At 55.0% G+C, this 18094-nt stretch overlaps 1 long non-coding RNA gene across 3 annotated transcripts in view; it reads left to right on the top strand.

The window, feature by feature from the left end:
• The first annotated feature begins 391 nt into the window (after positions 1 to 391).
• Positions 392 to 18094, top strand: part of LOC139704656 (uncharacterized) — a 31886-nt gene continuing 14183 nt past the window's right edge. Inside the window, exons 1-5 of one of the 3 annotated variants that reach the window (XR_011706517.1) lie at positions 392 to 478; positions 2986 to 3066; positions 3276 to 3843; positions 3933 to 9798; positions 10076 to 10227. This is a non-coding gene — a long non-coding RNA (uncharacterized lncRNA). Of the gene's footprint in view, positions 479 to 2985; positions 3067 to 3275; positions 9799 to 10075; positions 10228 to 18094 lie in introns of all 3 variants that reach the window. The other 2 variants (XR_011706518.1, XR_011706516.1) reach the window with 2 other exon arrangements.

Below are 18094 nucleotides of genomic sequence, written 5' to 3'. Positions count from 1 at the left end.
GCCAGGTGTGTGATCTGCTGGCCCCGGGACCCTACCTCTAGCCTCAGCTTCTCTAAGGACCACCATCCCTTCGGGTGATTTCCCCATAAATTGTGAATACAAATCATCCTCTTTTGCCCGATTAGGGCTCATGTAGGGGAGAAGCCCCAGCGACCACAGGGTGTTGGTCATGGCGGCCAGGGGCACTGCGGCAGAATTTTTTCCTCCGTCTTTGCTGCAATCTGGGTGCGGCTAGAGCAATTTGTCATAGAATCTGGGGGGCTCATTTTTCCGGCCAATCACTTTTAGAGAAATGAGCGCATTGCAGCAGAATGCGCTGACGTCAGAGACCACCCCTTCTGCGCCTCCATATAAACCCCACCCAGCCAGCCCCTAGCGCAGACCGCGGAGAGCTGAGATGGAGCGCGCCTTGGCTTGCTAGCCCAAGGCTGCAGCTCCTCCGAAGAGCCGGGGCGCCCACGCGAGAATCCCTCACTTGGTAAGTGGTTGGCCATCCTTGCCTACAAGGATGTGCAAAAGGAAGAGGCCATCCCCTTCTAGGTTGGGCTCTGTCCTCCTGGACATGCCGAAGGACCGATGCTGGGACCTTCTCCTGAAGGCGGCCACTTTGCCTGGTCCCCAAGCATGCATTGGATATGAAATCCTGTCAGGAAGGGAATCTCGAGGCACATTTTCCTGGGGGGACATCAGGGTCCGTTTCTTGTCCAGTCGCTGAGGATAGCTTGAGTGGCAGGGACTCTGACGCAGATGAGCGGGGGAAATCAGATCAATCTCCTTTTGGAACCAGTGTGCCGCAGTCACGGGGGTCCAAAAACACCGATATTCGGGTTCGAAGCCGCCTTTAGAATCGCCTTAATAGTGGGAGATATGGCGGCGATGCCTTCTGCATGCCCTATGAATTAGGAGGGGAAGGGCCGAAGAGAAGGGTCTTGGGAGCACATTCCCCCCTAGTCTTTAGCTGGGTTATTGGTGGACCATGGGCGTGAGGGTGAGAGGTTCCTATTTGCCAGGGACTCTGAATCCAAGTATCCAGGTTTAGTGCAGAGCCGACTCCATGTAAAGAAGAGAGTAAAAAAAAATCTGTAAACCACATCTGGTTCTACCCTAAACAGCCACTTTAACAGTGGAGAGAGAGGGTGCCCAAGCACAAACCTGCCAGGAGTCCCCTAGAACCAGTTGCGTAGAGAAGGGGGGTTGAGGGGAGGGTCACGAAATTGAGGTACAGGTAGAATAGAAACAGGAGGTGAGCTGGAATAGAGAGAAAGCTGTGTGCTTGCATCTAGGAAGAGGGAAGGGAGAAATTCAGAAAAGGGGGTGTGTTGGGGGGGGGTCTGGGTGCTGAGAGCTGGGAATTGGGGCCCGGGTCTTGTCAGCATTGCGCGTGGAGTGATGGTCGCTGGAAGATTCTTACATGTTGTGGGTTCTTGACTTTGGTAAAGTCGTATTTTGCCGTTTCCTTTGTCCCTGTTAAGCCCCCAAGTCGCCCCCTCCCCATCTTGGGCTGGCGGGCTGTGGGGGGGCGCAAGCGGGCTGCTACGTGGCAGGTTTCTGGAAGGTTTTCTTGTTGGCCGCAAGAGGGCGCTGGTGGCACTGCGGAATTTTGGGGGGCGGGGTGGGGAGGGGAGGTGGCCTTTGTTCTCCTACTGGAGGGGGTCGGGTGCAGGATTTGCTAGAAGATTCTGAGTTCATGAACATAGGGGGAGATGTTCTGAGAACCTCAGGTTCCGCGCGGAGCGCCTGCAGGATTCTCAGAGATGCCCTCTGCGGCACTGGTTGTGTGACTTAGGGTGTCTTGGAAGAGCGTGGACGCAGATTAGTTTATTTTTATGGCTCTTGGTTTCTGGGGTCTTAGGAAGGTGTGGCGCAGTTGAGCAGATGACGAGACTGTAGAAGAGTTAATTAGGCGCCATAATGCGGGGTCTTGATTCTTGCGTGGCTCAGGAAGAAGGCAAGATTTTGGGGCGGGGGGAGGGTTGTCGCTGCTGGCAGCGAAGGCGGGAGAGCCAGGGTGGTCGTCTTAGGCTGCGTCGTGTGTCTCTAGACCTCAAAAATGAGTGAAAACGTTGTATCGAAAACTGGGCCTTTTAAATTTTAATTAATTAATTTGTTTAATTGGACCGAAGGTTGGAGGCGAGATTTCTGTACCTTTCAAAAGTGGAATCGTGCTCTGAGAAGCCCCTTATGGCGGGGTCTTCTAGATGCCTTTCCCTCTCTCTGGTGCGAGGGGACCCCTGTGGTAGGGGGCGTTTGAGACCCTCTGGATACATGCGTGTGTGTGCTCCCCGATGTCTATAGGTGCATTCTGGCTGACGGTGACTTGGAGAGGCGTTCTGGGGACATGGCGGCCCTATGCGATGGGCTGAGTGCGTGGTGCCCCTCCAGGCCTGAGACCTGTTGGGCGTCCCCCGCCCACCTACGCCAGCCTGGCTCTGAGGCAGCTGCTCGCGGGCGGGGGCGCCGCAGGTGGCTGTGCTGTTGGGCTCTGAGTGCGGGCCGCGCGCCCCCTAGCGGTCTCTGTGTGCAAATGGCTCGCGGCCTGCTAGACCTGGCTTTGAGTTGCGCAGGCGCACACAGTTAACACTTGTGCCTTGTCAATCAAGTAATCCTTACCCCCTCCCTTTGCTCTCCTCCCCCTCCCACTTCTTTCCCTCCTCCCTCTTCCGTTTCTCCTCCCCCACCTCCCCCTCCCGTTTCTTCTCTCCCTCCTCCCTCTCCCATTTCTCCTCTTACCTTCTCCCCCCTCCCTGGCTCATGTCGTCATCCTTCCTTTCTCCTCCCCTTGTCCCTCCCTCCTCCTCCCTCCCCCTCCCTCCCCCTCCTCCCTCCACCCCCCTCCCCTTTCCCTCCTCCCTCCACACCCCCCCTCCTCCCCTTTCCCACTCCTTCCCTTTCCCTCCAATTGCCCCCTCCTTCTCTATGCTGTTCCAGTGCTGGCCGTTAGGGGTCATCAAGATGGTTTCTAATCTGCCCCCTCCCATGCCACAGGGTCTCTCTTCAGGGATGACATCATCGGTTCACCCCTTCTTCTTCAAGGACCACCTTCTCCGATGTCAAGCTGCTGCCAAGGTGCCTGCCACTCACCTCCATCTTGCGGTGCCGCAGTCCTGCTGTGGGGTTTTGTACACAACATGGCCGACAGAAGCCCACGGCAGGCCACCCTGCTTGTCCACCCCCAGACCCATTACCATTAAACACAATTTAAAATGTTAACCAATTAGTTCTAACTCTAATTATTAATTAACTTAATTGCAACTCATATCTCTGATCATTTGCAGAGAGCACCATGAGTGTGGACTCCTCGATCCCACCAGCATACGAAGCAGCCTCCAGGAGACACCAAGACCAGGACGCCGTGGGATGAAGAGGACCAGAGCCCACCCTCTGCTGACCCTTCCGGCTAAAGACTTAAACCAATGCCCTAGTGAGGGGGCATTGGCGGGTAGCCCCTGCCTGTGCTTGAGCTCCTGTGTGGGTGCTTTCCTGGGCCTTCTGCCTGTGTTCACCTGCCAGCCACCTGGAGTGCTTCCCTCCCCAGGGGGTGTCGGTCTTTTTATGCCGACTGTGTCATTGACCTTATGATGTCCTGTGTGGAAGGATCCCTTTGGGAACTTCTCAGGAGGGGGACCTGGGCCAAGAGCTTGACGTGCCTCATGGGCAACTCGGGACCCCTGGTGGGCTTGTGGAATGAGCATGCGCCTGACCCACCGAAGGCATGCCCCGCCTGTTTCGAGGTCTTCCTGTCCTTTTCTAGGGAATGGGGATGATAGGAGCAACCTCCTAGGGCCGTTGTGAGAATTAAATGATCCAGAGAAGCCTGGGGCCGGACCGGGTGTGGAGGAGGTGGTCAGTAAATGTTTGTTGAAAGAGTTTGGCAGGTCAGCCTCTTCCCATGCCACTCATTTGCCTCACTCATGTTATTTATTCTCCAACAGACTCCCGGCAGCCCCCATGCCTGGGGCTCTCCTTGCATCATGCAGGGGCTCCACTAACATGGCCATCGGGCGGACTTGAGTAAGAACACCAATCGTGCATGCGGCCATTTCCAGGGCACTTTCTAAGTAGAGTGATGTTACTCCTAGGTGACATGTGGGTGCAGTAAGCCGCTGAGGTTCTAGGAGGACACAGGTGGTATTGACATAGTTTTAGAAAGTTAGGTAAGAAGGAGAACTCTGAGAGTCCAGCCCCGTGTCCCACAGAATAGGTTTACATAAGGAAATGGGGGAGAGGAGAAGGTAAGTATATTGCCACATTGCTAGCAAGAGAAGGGGTCACAGTTGGATCCTGGATGCCACTGTAGCTGCCCCTGGTCCCCCTGTTGCCCCCAGCCCAGAGTTCTAAGAGCCTTTCTTTAATTTCAAATCAAACATTCCACCAGGGCACAGTCTGTCTGAAACCCCAGCTGCCCAGGGTGGTCTTAGAGGTCCTGGTGGCCCCAATGCTGGTACCATGTGCTGGCTTCACCTCTTAATAATAGTGTGACCTTAAAACAAGTCGCTTAACTTCTCCAAGTTTCAGTTCCTTTCATGGACTAAATGGGGATTTAAGGAAAAAAACCCACCCTCGTCTACCTACCCCACAGGGTGCTTTTGAAGACTAAATGACGTAAGGCCTGTGAAAGTGCTTTGTAAACCGGCAGGACACTGTCACACAGGCGGCCCTTGGGGCTCACTGCTGCCCAGCCCTCTCCCCCCCAGTCATCAGGGAGCACCCAGTAGGTGCTGGGTGTGTTCACGCTTAGTCAATAAAGTACAGAATAACTAAAAACAGAATTAGTTCAACAAACATTTTCTGAAACACTGACAATATGCCCAGCGCACCAGGCTAGGCGTGGGGTACAAAGATATGAAAACAGTCTCTTGGAAGCTAATTGGGGTCCTCATTTGACCACCACTTTCTTTGGTCCCCTTTTAAGCCAACCAGTTTGGTCCGGACAAGACAAAAACCATTCTGGGTTGCTTTAGAGAAGCCCAGCTTGGCTGGACAATAGCCCCCAGGCATCTGAAAGGGGCTGATTGGATTATGTGGCAAATGGAGGTGGAAGGATGACTTGGAAGGTGACAAATGAGGTGGGCGGAGACCCTCTTTGAGTTAATTCAGGCTATTAGGAGGGAACCTTTTGTCTTCCAGAGACTGGCAGGAGCTTTTACCACTGGTTTTTACATCCTTAATGTTTAAGAAGAATAATTTATGGTCAGCGAAAATCCAGGCCCTGGCGAGATAGATGATTCAAGTGAGCTGTAAAATCCAGGGTCCTGCTGTCAGTGAGTGACAATAGTGGACGTTCATGTCCCCTGTTTTGCAACCATCCATTCATTTGATCCTCACAACACCCTGTCCTGACCCAGGACTGGCCTGTCACCTCCCAGGGAAGCAGAGGCTGTCAAGTGGCTCCTCCCATTGGGTCTCCCCTGCACCCGTCGGTGCCCCATTGCCTCTGAGGGTCCAGCAGTAGATGTGCACCTGTCTCAGGCCTGTCCTCCACCACCTCGGTGGCCCCTCTGGTTTTCTGACTTGGCTCTCTGCAGCCTGGAGCCCCAGGCCCCTCCTGGCCTTCCTTCTGGCCACTCCAGTGTCTGTCTTTCCTTCGCAGCCCAGCTTCTCCAAAGACCTGTCTACACTCGCTGCTTTCCTTCCTCACCTCCATTTCCTCTTCAGCCCACTGCTTCCTGACCCGCTCTGCTCCGTCCAGCGCCTCTCCCTCAGGTAAAGACTTCTGTGGCTTAACTCTTGACACCTTTCTGGCTCATGGACACACAGACACTTCTCCTCTCCTCACATGGATGGCTCTGTGCCTCCGGCCCACTGTTTACACACTCTCCCTGTGGCTTCACGGGGACACTTGCTCTGGCCTCCCTTGCTCCTATCTCCGGGAGCCCAGGCCTCCTGACTTCAGAAACCTGCCTCTTGCCTTGCTGCCTTGGCCCTGGGTTCGAGTCCCAGTTCAGCCAACGAGGGCTGGGACAGTGGGCTAAGTCCGCTCTCCCGAGACTCCTTATCTCAGTTGCAAAACAGGGTTGACACCTTTACCTTTCCAGGTGAGGTGGACTAGGCTGCAGGTAAGTGCCAGACACTACTAGCCGAGGGAGGGACTTGAAGCAAAGTCAGCAGAGCCTTTGGGGAGAAAATGCAATTAGAGCCCCTGCTAGGTTTTCTTAAAAGTTAAGTTCCCACGGGGAGAGCCAAAGACAGGAAAGAAAGGGAGAGGGAGGGGGCCGGAGAGAAAGAAGAAACCAACAATTTAGAAAAGGCATTAAAGACAAAAAGGTAGGAAGTGGAGACTTAGGAAATATTAACCCCCCCAAAAAACTCATCCAGGAGAAGCTTTCCTCTGAGGTCAGGTTGGGCTGGAAGAAAGGAAACAGGAGGAAGCTTTTAAATCGATTATCCCAATGACAAATTCCAGGAAGCTTTCAAATCAAATAGCCCCATTTTGGGTTTTTAACTCCTTCATCGAGTTTAACCTCTTTGCCTCCTGTCCCCTCCCCGCCGCCCCCGACTGGTGATTAAATCCCTAGGTACAGGGTACGGCCATGGGGCCATGAGCGAGGGGCCAGCAGAAAAGAGCCTCCCCGCCCCTCAGCTGGGTTTCCAGTGTTGTTCCACCTTCCGCCCTTTCCCTTAATGAACACAGGGCTAATCTTAGGCCTTGTCGAAGGAAGAGCCCGCAGACGCTAATGAGGTAGCTGCTGGATTCCAGTGTGGGCCTCAGGAGGAGCCTTCTTTGTCTGCGAAGGAAACACACTGATTTCCATAATGAGGTGAACCGGCGTCCGCAGGGCAGGGGCCACGCAAGTTCTTAAGCCACACTTCTAATTTTGGTGCCACGAGTGACGTTCCTTTTGCTCCTCATTTAAGTCTTTGCCTCTGTCATAGTGCAAGGTCCATGGGGGGGTGGGGGGAGTTGAAGGTAGCTAGGGAACAGGGCTGCACACAGGCTGTGAGGTTCAGGGGCTGCATCCCATCCAGCACACACACCTAACAGGCCAGGCCACTTGTCCCCCTCAACAGCAGGGGCCTGGGGCAACACCAGGAGTCAGTGTTCAACCCTGGCACACACTTCACTTGTGTTAGGCCCCACTGAGAATTTACCTGATGAGCAGGTGGCAGTAGAGTTCCAAGTCAGAGGTGTCAAGCACCCAAGCCTGCTCCCTCTAGGCTGAGAGGCAGAGGGACACGGGCCCCAAGAGAGGGTGCAGTGTGTCACACTGGTGAGACTGGGGTTCAGAGAGCTGGTGCCTCTCAGATTCTATCCGCCAAGTGCTAGGGGAAGGTTACAGCTTGACCTGAGGCTGGTGCTGGAGCCCAGTGGCGGACCCGTGGTTCCATCCCCAGGTCCTGCATCTCAGGGTAGTCGGTCCCCTTGCACTTAGTGTCCCACCCCATTCTGAACCCCAGAGCTCATCGATATCTCTAGAACAGGTACATCCTCAGCAGGAAATTCACGCTGTTTGTCCCAAGTTGGGCTCATTTCTCACCCCAAGGCAGATCAATCAAGATCAGATCACTCCAATTAAACTTTAGGCTCAAGCCACACCGTCAGGGAACTGGAAGAACAACTAGAGAAGCGGGAGGGTTAGAGCAGGAGAAGGTCATCAGTTAAAACCTCAAGGGGCCTCCTCATGGACCTTCACAGGCTGAAGGTTCTGGGGCATTGTGGGTCAGCACTGACTCTCTTTCCAAGTCGCAGAACCAGCTCTGACCCGCACCCCAGGAGAGCAATATGGAGGAACGGCAGTGGTCCCCAGAGACCAAAGCCAGAGGCGCTCCTTCCCCTCCTGTGGAGGTGGGATGCAGTTGTCCACCCTCCCCAGAGAGGTGCTGAGACAGGACAGGGACAAGGGCTGAGGCCTCTGAGAGTGGCATCACATACCCACTCCCTTTCAGCCCCCACTGGAGAGCAGAAGCCGCAGCTGGCCATGTTGCCGGAGAGAGGGGTTTTAACTCTGCTCCCTGGGGCTCCTCCTCACCTGCAGGTCTAGAGTGATCATTAAGCGATAGCCCTAAAGCCACCAGGAATATTTAGCCCCTGTAGATACTTCAGACTGGGGGGTGGGGTGGAGGACATTCATCATCCAAGGTCCTTGGGGTTTTGAGACCCCTGAAACCTCAACAGCCTGAACATGGGGATACTGGGCCCCAGTCACGCCCCACTTGGAAGCTATTTAGGTCTCTGGTACCCAGGCTGTCCTCTTAAGCTTTTCTGTGACCACGCAGAAGGATCTGAACCAACTGTCCCCCTGAGTGTGGTGGGGGAGGCGCCCTTTTTATCTGTCTCTTTGTTTCCCGAGGGTTCTTTGCAGCCCTGAGTTGACACGGTTCCCCCTTTCCTAATCCAGGGGTCCAGGCTGGCTTCAGAGTTGGTCCACACACCTGAGTCCACTGCTGACTTTGTGTGTGTCCATCTAGTCCATTCCGAGTGCTCAGGAGACAATGAGGCCTAGAGGGGCTGGGCAGAGCGCCCCCCCCCCCCCCAGTTCTGAGAGTTGCTGTTTTTCTGCTTTCACTGCCTCCCCCCCCTTTGTTCTCTCTTGCTCTCTCTCTCCCTTCCGACCCCTCCCTCACCAGTTCCAACTCTGGCCCTCTAGAGTGCCCTAGGCCTGCCCCCCCTCCTTTGGGTGCCCAAGCACCAGCCTGGCATTAGTGGGGCTCAGTAAGAGTATGTGGGATGTCTGTTTGGACAGGTGAGTGAATGAAAGGGCTGGACCCCCCACCCGAGCAGCACAGGGGGCCCTGCGGAATCCTAGGTTAAAGGGTGGAGGGCGGTTTTGTGTTAGGGGAGTGGGTAGCTTCCTGCCCCAGCCCTCATTGAAGGGGCCTTGCTGGCCGAGCCTGCATCCACTCACGCGTTCATGCCGTCATTCAACAGTTGATCCTAACTGAGCGTGCCCATGGCCCCGGCCCTGAACTTGGCACCTGTCACCTAGCAAGTCCCTTGATGGCCTCCACTTCCCCTGGGAGGGCGGGCCGGGGGGTTGTCTAGGAGTTGGAGCAGTAGGCTCCAGCCCTGTAGAGGGCAGCTGGAGGGCGCAGCTTGTGTCTGTGGCTTTTCAGGCCCCCAAGGGCCTGCCCCCCTGCCTCCCCCATCCCACAAAAGTGTGGATGGCTGTTGTGGACTGTGGTCCTGAAGCTCTCAGCCCAGGTGGCTGCATAGGGATGGCTGCAGCATGTGTCCCTAGCCTCTGGCCACACAGGTCTCCCTCTTGGATTGGGGTCTGTGAGTCGGACCTCTCCGTCCTCTAGATTCCTTCCTCCCCTGGGGCTCAGTCCAGCTTTTTAGGCCCCTCGCTGCTGGCTGGGGCCTGTGTCCTCCTAGAGGACATAGGGCTGGGGACCTCCAGGAGCGTGTGCAGGCTCTGCGCTGCGCAGCTCCTACCTGCTTTTCTTACCTGGTGGCTCCTCTGCTGGTTTCCCAGGGTCCAGGTTGGTTACCCACCTGGCACTCTGCTTGCTGTAGCCTGTTGCCACGATGCCCAGCCTGCACTGTTACCCTCCCTGCTTCAGTCTGGCCTCTGCCCGACATGCTGGTGTTCCTTAACTTCACATCTGTGGCCACCTGGCCTGCCTGCTGCCCTCAGCCCTGCCACCAAGGCCAGATGCCACTCTCCAGCCCACTCAGAGCTCTCTCAGTTTCCAACAGGTTCCTGGTTCCCGTGGGACGAGCCTGCTGGAGTCTCCATCTCATGCCACCACCCTCAGAGGCTACCTCCTGTGAGCCTAGCCTAGTCTGAGTGACCCCGGGCTGTAGCTGAACTTACACATCCCATCCTGCTGGCCCCAGAGACCCCCGTTTCCTGCCTGGTGGGTGTGTCCCCAGCCTGCCCATATTGCTGTCAGGTTCCCAGGAGTCCTGAGTTCAGCCCTGCCAGGCCCCTAGCTGACCATGTGGTGTTGGTTTTGGGGTGGCCACCTGGGCCTTTGGTGTCCCCCCTGCACCTTTTCCTTCACGGCTCATCCACAGTAGCCGCCGCAGTCCACTGAGAAGCGCGTTGCAGGCGAGACGTCCTCCCGGTGTCTTGGCTGTCTGGTTTTCCTGGGACGCTTCTCTCGAATAACTCTGATCTCCCCCTCCCCCAAGCCGGACTCATCCATTGTGGACTGCGTGGGACCATGGCCGAGTTGGCTGAAGATCGTGGATGGACGTGCGGAGGACCCCCACCCCACCCCGGGACTCACCACCGGACCGGACCCTTCTTCTCTATGTGCCTCTGGCCTCCTTCCAGGATTGGGGTGAGTTGTTTCTCGCCGTGTCAACACACGATCTTGTTAGGGTCAGCTCACACAGCCTCAGTTCAGGGACATAAACACCTAGCCAGGGCAGGTAACATGCCAACCTTACACATCGAGCTGGGGGTGGCTGGGGCCTGAAGCTGCCTGGAACAGAGACCTTGCCACGCCAAGCCAGCGAGTGTGGGCCCACTCCTTTCATGGTGACCGCCAGCGACTGCCAGCCAGGGACGGTAAGTGGGGAGCATCCAACACTGGCCAGGTACACAGTAGAAGCTCAATAAAGCTTAGCTGACACATTCGTGCACATTAGTGCAAGGCGGCACGGAGCCTCTACCCTGGCCCAGCCCTGTGGAGCCTGTGGGCCTACTCAGGGACATGGAAGGGGCCCTTCTGCTCCTGCTCGAAGACATTTCTCGCCGCCAGCCATGGCAACGTCGCTGCCTGTGAGAACACTGTGGTGTCACACACGGGGCTTTGATAATGTCCTTTAATCAAATGGTGGTTTTGAGTGAGTCCTTCCTTTGGCCCCCTTTCCTCACCCCTGAAATTGCAATGAGACGGAATGTTTTTGTTTTAAAAAAAAATCAGTGATGGTGGAGGGAGGAGCAAGCGAGGATTAGAGGTGGCAACCACTCAGGGTGTGTCCTTTGTGTGTGTGGTTCACTTATTCAAGATGCACCAGTGCCGCCGAGAGCTCGGGATCGGGCTGTCCTGGGGGGCATGGGAGTCTGGTGGGTGACCTGGGAGGTCTCCCCCTGCTTGGGCTCGGGCTGCCATGGGGGGTGAAGGCACATCCTGAGCCTCAAGTGGGCCCAGCACTGTCCTTGTCCCAGCTGACACCCCCTTGATGTCCCAGCCAGAGCCTCTGTGAACAGAATTCCAAGCCAGGCCCCTGACTGACTCCAGTTCCCCCAGATGCGGCAGCCTGTGTGCGCCCTGCCCCTCCCAGGGAGGCTCTGCTCGTGCACGCAGCTTCCATAATGTTCTTTCATCAAACAGAGGATTCAGAGACGTCTGCTCTGCACCCTGCCCTTCTCCCCTGGAATTGAAATGGGAAGGGGATATTATTTTTAAACCAAACCCGTTCGCACAGGCAGAGGGGCACAGGTACCAGAAGTGGGGGCCATGTGTGGTCTGCTTGTTTTTGCTCTCTGGAGAGCCCGCAGGCTGCAGGGAGGCGGGAGCTGTGTGCCTAGGGCATCAGGAAGGCTCTGCCCTGTGACATTTACTCCACAGCTGGCATTTGCTGAGCCACCTGCAAACACAGTGACGTGGAGAGGAGGCCCGGGAGAAGAGCTTTGCACAGGGCAGGATGCGGGGCTCCTGGGGGCTTATCATATCCGGAGCTTAGAAGACGTGTCCTCGTGGCTGGGCCGAGCCAAATGCCCGTGGCTTCGAGCCTCTTTCCTCAGAGAGGGCTCAGGACTCTCGCAAGGTGGACTGAGCAAAAAAGGTGAAGGCAAAGTGAAGGCAAGGCCAAAGTCCCCTCTGCAGGCTCACCCTGACAGCCCCCTGCCTCCCAGGAGTTTGGAATAGTCTCAGTCCTTGGGCTGAGTTATATTCTAGGTCCTTGTGAAGGTCAAGTCCCAGGCAAACATGTATTTTGGGGGGGGGGTTTGTGTGTCATTAGGTGAACAATAAATTAAGAATATACCAAGTTCTCAAAGAAGTTGAAACTAATGTGAACCGTCAGCCTGGCAGAGACTCATCCTGCTCTTGCAGGAGGCTAAGGGTTGAGGGAAATGAACATTTTTGATTCTTTTTTGATGGATTGGCCAATCCCTGAGCCCAGCACTCATAATAAGGGGGTAGAAATGAGGACCTGACCATCTAGGCAGCGAGGCACAGAGGACCCTGGTGGGAGGGTGATGGTGTCTCTGGTCATTTGTCATTGTGCTAAAGAGTCCCCCAGGGTCCACCTCTAGCAGGCTCTTCCTGGTGGGCACAGATACCTGGGAATAGATGGGGGTCTTGTCTGGAAGCTGGCCCTCCTCTCCCACCTGCCCTCTGTGGGTGGATGGGAAAGGAAAGCCAGGGTTTAGCTAAGGGACACGGTGGCCCCACTCAGCCCCTCCCCCTCCCACCTGCGAGTTGCTTGTTGAGTTTCAGGGCCCCAACCTCAGGCCTCCTGGGGCGTGAGTCAACCTCCAAACCTATTTCCAAGTACTTTTCTCCAAATAATGTCAAAACCTGGCAAGACTCAAGGGCAACAGGATGCATGTGTTTCTTATTCATTCATTTACATGAAGTAACTTAAATGTGTTTTTTATGAGCAATCTGACTTCCAGAAAGAATAAAGGGGGGAAAAAAAAAAAAGATCTACCCATCCTTTAATGAGCTTGCTAATGAATTTTTCCTTGAAAAGAGGAGCAGAGACTTGCACAGAAGGGGGATGTGGAGGGAGACAAATGGAGGTTGCAAAGGGTTAAAGGGCAGCAGACAATGTCGGACAGTGTAGAAGCTGCACTGGGAAACTTGGGGGCACTGGGAACACGTTGTTCTCTTTAGGAGACTGGAATTTAAATGGTTGTCAATGAGACCCAAGAACTAGTTCCCCCTCCCCTCGCTGCTTTGAACCCTGTCCCCTCTCCCGAAGGAGGAACAAGGAAGTTGAATCTGGTCCCGATCCCTGGCTTGAGCAGATAGAAAATTCTGGAAGGGTTGAACTTTTCTGGACGAGGCCATCTCAAGTGTGGGGCTCCCAGCTAGAGAGCCAGGGACCTTCCAGTAGGAAGGGCATTCATTGTGATACCCAGATGGTTCAGAGAGGCGGTTCCAAGCCTGTTGTTGGCAGGACCTTGGGGAAGCAGGGCTCCCGGGGTCTGGGGTTCACAGAGGTGGCACTTCCCCCCAGTGTGGGGTACATCAGAGGCAGGGAAGGTCAAGTGAGGGACCCACTGAGGGGCCTGCCCTGCTGGCATCTCCTGGGGCACCCTGGGGCCCAGCACCCAGGAGGCCCATCTCTGAGGTGGTCATGGGTCCTGGAATTTCTAGTGCCTCTGGGTCCTCCCTTTACCCAGGCTTCTCAAAACAAGGTCTCCAGACATGTCTGCCTTTGTCTTTGTAGCTCCCAGGTCCTGGTGACTGTGGCGGGCTGGTGCGGAGGGCAGGTGCCTGATGACTGAGGCCGAGCGGGCTGTGTGTGGGAGAGGAGTTAATTAAGGAGAGGACGCTGGCTGAGGGATAGTCATGACTTTCTTAATTGCTCTCCAATTTCTTTGGGCTTAAGAAAAAAATGCAGATGGTCTGGGAGTTCTTAACTCGGCAGCCGGGCGGGGAGGGGGCTCCTTCCACCTTTTGCTTGGCTTCTCTTTACACAGTGAATAGGGTCTTTGGCAGGGGCTTAAGGAGGAGACTCTTAGCCTGGGAGCTCCCAGGGCTGCTCGGATGGAAACAAAGGCGCAGGCAGAAAGGAACGGGGGCGCCCAGTGGAGAGGAGCCACCTGGGGATAATCAGGCGGGTGCCACAGAGTTTTCCCAGGTCCTGTGAATGCACGCTGGCCACGGAAGGTGCCCTTTCTTCAGATGAAAAGAAGACCTCAGTTCCCTTCCCCGAGATTTAGTGTGTGTCTGTGTGGGGGCCCTTGTCCCTGTGTGTGTCGGGTCCAAAGGACCAGACAGAGACCCACGCTGCACGGTGACCTGCTTCATCAGCCAGCCTGTTCTCACTTTCTGGTTTTAGGGTTTGATTTGTGCAAGTTTTTTTGGGGAAGAAAAGTTGCAATGGCTATAACTGTAAACAAGAGTTTGATCAAACTGGGCCTGAAGCCCAAAAGACAGCCACAGAGACAGAATGGGGCTGAGGAGACAGAACTCCGGAATGGAAAGTTGGGGAAGGAGGACAGTCAGAGGGGCCAAAGGCTGACTGCATGTCTGTGCTGGCCACCGGGGATCGCAGCTGTGCGGCTCTTCCGCCTCCTGGTCCTTCCTTCAGTCACCCCAGCAGGTTCAGAAATTAGGGCTGGGGGCTCTGAAGCCCACGGTGCAGGTGTGTGTGGTTAGGGAGGACCAGAGGCAGAGCCAGGGTGGCCCCTGGGGTTGCTGGGCTGGGGAGAAGCTGTGTGTAACAGCCGTGCCCACAAGCTCTGAGGGTCTGGGCCACTCCACGCAACCAGTAGCAAGATCTCCACCGTAAAAGGAAGAAGGGTTGGGTCTCACTGTGGCCAGTGTGACTGGGGAACTTGCTAGTTTCTGGGTCTCAGTTTCCCCATCTGTAAAACGGAGCCGCAGCCACAATCTGTAAGTCAGAAGCAGCTCAGGATGTTGGTGTTGGAGAGTCAAGACCCTGCTTCACCAGTGGAGGGAGCATAGGGTCCTGGGTGTCCAGTTTGGGTCCCCACCAGCCTCCTAGCAAGGCACATTCCCCTGTTTGGGACTTGTCAGGTGGTCTGAGGAGAGAGTTAGAAATGGGGGGACTCAGGGTCAGGCAGTGGCACCTTCCAGAGACCTGGGTACCACCTGTGCTCAGACCTGATGATGGGTGTGACCTTAGGCCCTGTCTCCAGCCCTCTGGGCCTCAATTTTCCCATCTAGAAAGTGGGGGGATACAGGCCTGTGGTCATCTGAGGGCTCTTGGAGTTCTGTTGGACTCCATGGTGGTTAGATGTGGTTTGTGTGCATGACCACTGAGTCTTTAGGGTCACAGGGACCTGGGAGCCTTCTGGTTTTACTGCCGTCCCACTTCAGAGGTGAGGGGGCCAGAGACCTCACATGATGAGCTGGCAGCAGACCCTGGGTGGGGAGCCTTCCGCTGGCCACCAGCTCCTGCTTGACCAGTGGTCATGGTTCACGGCCACCAGCTAGTTTTTTGCCAGCCTTTTGAGGACACAGACCTCACTGTAGGTCAGAGACTGGGTGTAGGCAAGGCCCAGGGCCCCCCCAGATCCTACGTGCAGGGCCCCCGTGTTAGGAGCACTGTTGTAAACACACGGGCTGCTGGCCAGCCTTGGGCACCTTTTTTGGGCTGTAGAGTGGCTTTGGTCCCAGGAGAGTGTGGTCGCTAGCTGCACTGTCCCCACTGCCCACCTTGCGCCTTTTGATCAGGAGACCCTTGTCAAAACCCCACTCAGCTGAGAACTTTCTGAGAAAGCCATCAGCCTGGAAACTTCTGGAAAGGGGATGGGCACCCCCCCCCCCCCCACCCGGGGCTGCCCGGCTCAGGCAGCTTTGCAGAGGCCTCCGGCTCTCAGTGCTGCTTCAGCCTATGGTAATAAGTTGCTTGCAGGCCTTCAGGCAGGCCTGCGCCGGTCATTACCATGGTGGGCTGGAGCTTTTGTTTTGTGACCTTGGTTGCTACAATACCTGAGCTGAAATGAGGAATCAAAAAATTGCCAGCTTCAATTAGCCCGGCAGACTGCATTTCCCAAGGCTGCCTCAGCCTCTATCCATTAACGGTAAACATGCGCCAAATAGGCCCTAATTCTCTCTAATTGCCCACTCCTGAAGCAGAGAGGTGAAATTCCAGGAAGAGGCATATGTAAACATCCTCTGTAACCCGACCAACTAAAATTAGAGGGCTGATGGGGGCCCGGCGCAGAGAGGGGACACGATTTCAAAAGATGTCCCAATTACCGCTCCCTTTTTTCATAAATGGCCCCATAATGTCCAGGGCCCCAGTCTCACAAAGGTACAGGAAATTAGCTCTGCAAAGGGCTTACATTTGTCAGGGGAAGTTAGACAAGGGTGGCATTTACTCAACAGGTAGGAAGTCCACGGTGGGAGCAGGGCTGGCTATTTGTATAACCACAGGCTCTCTTTCTTAAAATCAACATTTTAATAAAAATAACCCTTTTACGTCTTTCTCTGCTCAAAACATCCATAAGATACTTGTACCAAAGACACGCCAGATCAATTAGGTCCTGTTTGCCTCTAGAGGGGTAACTTTACAGCTGAAGATGCAGAGGGGGGCTGTAGTCGTGATGAGCCAGGGGCAGGAGGGTGTGCTCCCAGTGTCCCCCGGTGCTTTGGCCATGAGCTCAGTGCACGCACTCATGAACATTTCGATCGAATGCTCGTGACAGTTTGTCCCTCTGGACTCTGTGAGGGGGCCTTGTTTTTCCTTTGGTTCCAGACAGTGACTCATCTCTGCAGCTTTTCTGACTGTTAAGATCCCAGCCCAGCACCACATTATTAATACGCCAAGCAGACCGGAGCTGGTACACGCAGTTTTAAATCCAAGGCACGACTCTGCCTGGGCTGCGTCCTAGCCGAGGAGCCTGGGGTCTGTATGCAGAGTTAATTAAGGACAGTCGGGAGCGCTGAGGGTCCATGGGGGTCTCTGGAACAGACACGGGAAAAAACCCAGATGCCTTGAGCTGCTTCTGATTTTCCTTCTTTTATAAAAAAACGAAACAGAACCAAACAAGCAATGAACCAAGGGTCCGGGTCTACTCCCGGGGGAGGTGGCAGTGCCTTTGGTCTTGCGGTACGTTCTTGGTCTGCAGTCCACTGGCACCTTAGGACTGTGGTTATGATGGGCCGCCGCCCGGCCGTGCTCGGGCCCAGGGGGAGGTCTGGACTACCTCATGATAGGTGGTCCTGAGCTTCCAGATAAGCAGAGCCTGCCTGGGCCCCTCAGGGTTGCCGCTGCCTTATTTACGAACACGCATTTTTAAGACTTTCTCTTGGTTATCCGATGCCCCAGTTGTGGGAAGCCATGTTTGGGAGCATAGGCCAGGGAAGGAGTTGTAGGAAGGTTTGGAAGCAAGAGCTGATGGGGTTTTGGATGTCCCAGCTGGGGGTGGGGAGGACGTGGTGGCAGGGTGTTCCCAGTGACTGAGGTCAGGATACAGACAGGTAGCTGGAGAGCAGTTCTTCCTTCTTTAGGGTACCTGGGGGGCCAGTGAGGCAGGCATCTGGCAGCCTGCACCAGGGGTCTTGGGGACCTGTGGTTTCGTGATGTCATGGACTGGTACCACTCAGGTTCCCCATAGCAGCCCATGTCCACCCATTGCTTTTCTGTCTCCCAGGTGGCCTTGGGTACCTCCCCACCGGGCCCCAGCCTTTATCTGTATCTCACCTGGAAAATAGTCCCCAGATATGTTTTCTAATGTGTTTTCTGCTCCAATCCCCAGCCCCCCACCCTCCATTGTCTAGACCCCCTTTCTGCCATTCACCAGTCTACCTTTACCAAACTCTAGTCTTCCCCCCCCCTTCTTTCTTTTTTATCTTTTCTTTTTCAGTCCTGGGGATTGAACCCAGAGCCTCGTGCATGTTAGGCAAGTGCTCCACCAACCAAGGTCGACTCGATCCCCGGCCCTTGGTTCTTTTTTTCCCCATGTATTATTATTATTATTATTTTGTAGTTATAGATGGACAGCATGCCTTTATTTTATTCATTTATCTTTATGTGGTGCTGAGGATCATACCCAGTGCTTCATGCATACCAGGCAAGCACTCTGTCACTGAGCTACAGCCCCAGCCCCCCATATATGTTTCTTTTTTCTTTTTTAAAGAGAGAGAATTTTTTAATATTTATTCTTAGTTTTCGGTGGACACAACATCTTTATTTTATTTGTATGTGGTGCTGAGGCTCGAACCCAGCGCCCTACGCATGCCAGGCGAGCGCGCTACTGCTTGAGCCACATCCCCAGCCCCCCATATATGATTCTTGAGTGGAGGCCACAGCTGTGTATTTGGGGCTCGCTCTGTATAGGACATTTGTGGATTCTGACAGTTTTACAATGGCACGTGACACCATTGCTGATCTCACTCTTGGAATTGAAGCTTGAGGCAAAAACTTGCAGTCAAGACTTGGTGCCCCCCGGTCAGGGTGTCCCTTGAGGCTTGTTAGTGTGTCCACCATGGTTCAAGTGGGGATGTCTGCCTGGGCACCCTGGAATCACCTCATCCTTTGAAGTATGTGCCC

The sequence above is a fragment of the Marmota flaviventris genome, chromosome 2 (genome assembly GCF_047511675.1).
Source record: "Marmota flaviventris isolate mMarFla1 chromosome 2, mMarFla1.hap1, whole genome shotgun sequence".
NCBI classification, from domain to species: domain Eukaryota; kingdom Metazoa; phylum Chordata; class Mammalia; order Rodentia; family Sciuridae; genus Marmota; species Marmota flaviventris.
Note: the sequence above shows the minus strand (reverse complement) of the source record. Positions and strands in the feature narration are given on the sequence as shown.